The sequence below is a fragment of the Nothoprocta perdicaria genome, unplaced genomic scaffold (genome assembly GCF_003342845.1).
Source record: "Nothoprocta perdicaria isolate Ctin4 unplaced genomic scaffold, notPer1 scaffold_34, whole genome shotgun sequence".
Lineage (NCBI taxonomy): Eukaryota > Metazoa > Chordata > Aves > Tinamiformes > Tinamidae > Nothoprocta > Nothoprocta perdicaria.
In genome coordinates, this window is record NW_020455577.1 from 5,234,104 (window position 1) to 5,236,715 (window position 2,612).

Sequence of the window (2,612 nt, forward strand, 5' to 3'; positions counted from 1 at the left end):
GGCGGCGCAGGTAGGTGCGGGGCGGCGCGGGGCGCCCGCAGGCCGGGCCGGGCCACTGCCATCGTCGCGGTGCCCTTCAGGTGATTCCTCCTGACAGAGGAATTAGTCATATGAATTAATCACGCATTGGAATTAAAAACAACAATGCCTTTCCAACGAGACGGGTGCCATATCCTCAAAACCAGCGGGAGCTGGAGCTCTCCAGGCGGCGCAGGGTCACCCCGCCGGCGGCCGCGGGAGCTGCGGGAGCGCGGAGCGGAGCGGCGGGTCCCGTCCCCGGCGGTGCGCGGGGCCGTGCGGGGCCCCGGGCCGCCTTTCCCCCCGCCGCGGGGCCAGGCGCGGCCGGGGCCGCTCGGGGCAGCCGAGAGCGGGGCAGGGAGCGCCGCGGCGGCGGCTCCCTCCAGCTCCGGGCCCGCTGCGCCCCGGAATAACCGCGCGAAGACACGGAACGCTGCGCCTCGTAGAGGGAAGCTGGAGTGAAACGGCGCAAATTAACTTTCCGACGGTGCTGCTGGGGCTTGTGTGGCTGTGGCATACTGTGCTGAGGGTGTAAAACGGTGTTTCAGCGCCGCGTTCGACGTTTAGGGGGCAGTAAAACGTTCCCTGCAGGGCGCTTTGACTCGGGGAAGGGACCTCGGGCTGGGAAGCTGAAAGACGAAGCGGTGACTCAGGTCCTTGTTAAGATACCGCACCAGGTTAGGTGCAGAGGAAGGTGCCATACGGCAGAGGATCGTTTGTTTTTAGGGTACGAAAAAACAGATTTCACTTCTCAGTAGCACACGATGTATGGAAATGTATACAGGTGTCTTCAGCAAATTAACTGCAAGCCGTGATTGGCAGTAGTGCTCGGGTATTTGTGTTACCTTGTGCTAAATGCAAACGTACTGATTATCCTGCCTGGCAGCTTGTGAAATGTCTGGATCACGGGAATATGGAGCACGAGACGAGGGGATGGGAATTTTTTTCCTTTTCTAGAAAGAACTGTGCAATAGGCTGAGGACTGTCCTCCACAGTGACCAACTTGGTAGCTTATCAAAATAAATCACACTAGACATTTCAGAGTAAAAGCATCCTATTCATGGCTGGGATAATTAATATCTGAGTAATAATTCATTCTGATGATCAATTATTTTAAAACGATGCTTACAAATAGGCATTTTGCTTAGTGACAGGTCACCACTGCCCCTAAGGCTACTGTGCACATGCATTGTTGTTATGACAGGGCTTCTATGTTAAATTTACTAGGTTGTCTGACCATAAAGCGTTTAAGTATCGCCATCTTATGGTAAGATATATAATCAAGAATATGTATATTTTTTCTTATATTCCTGACACATTAAAATTTTATTTCAGTTATAGTAATTTACTGTCCGTGCTGTTGCACTTCTTTTTTCCCCCTTGCTAACACAACAGAGAATCTTGACTGCCCGTGGAAAAATTAGAAAATTTAGAAAATGTCTCTTTAAAAAATGAAGACAGCTCACTAGAGTTTTGGGGGGTTCTTGCTTAATGCTTCTAGTGCTAATTGCAGAATATCTATTTAAAAATATTAAAATTTAATATATAAAAATTAATATAAAAATATTAAATGTTCACTAGATTGAATTTTGTTCTCTATTTATATAGAAAAATACATTATCATGATAATACATCATATTATTCTTGTGTTTCAGCGAAGTTTTCAGTAGAGTGATTAGCTATTCAGCTGGAAACCAGCTCCAGGGAAAGGACATGAAATATGAGGTCTTTCCTTTCTCCTACACTCGAAAGCAGTACCTTGAAAGAAACTATTAAACATTAGGATATTCGTAAGAGTTACTGCTAGATGGCACCTCTGTGCCGCTTTTCTACACGCTATGACTTTTCTGTAGTGACCTTCACAGCATGTAAAGTGGACTCTGTTTGTAATAGGGATCCCTTCCACAAGCCATCGTTTGACGCCTGTAACTAACAGGCACTGCAGGGTAAGGGGGTAAGCGTAGAGGGGTGACGGAGCACAGATCCACCTGAACAACCAGCACGGCACCCTCTGAACCCTGCCTTCTTTTTGCGTGGTGCCTTTTAAGGCTGGTTTTAAGAATCAGGATGGATTTGATAAAATATGTGCAATTTTCAGTACAGTTATGTGAGCTTTATGCCTTAACATTCACAATGGCTTGATATCCTAGATGTGAGGGGGCTTTATTCTTTGAAATTTGATTGAAAGAAATTTTCAAAAGAAACTGACAAGTCCCTAACAGGAGATACAGACAGTACCATTAAGGGCAGTTACAGAAACCAATTGTTATTTATATTCATTGCTTGAGATATTTTTTGAGAATATAAACATTAAAAAAAAAAAAAAGATAATTGGAAACCATTTAGCTACCTTCAGGTGCACATTTAATCTTCCATTTAGACTTTATGAGTGACTAGGTTCCTGCATTTCAACAAGCTACAAAGTTGTCTTTGCACACAATCAGACTGCACAACCAGCCACGAAACTCCCTTTCTTTAGCCCACAGACTTCCAGAGCTTGTTGTAAGAAATAGCTGTATTCAGGCTACTCTGCAGTACAAGTTAATTCATCTTTTTCACAAGATTTTTATAACAAGAATATTATGCACAAACAA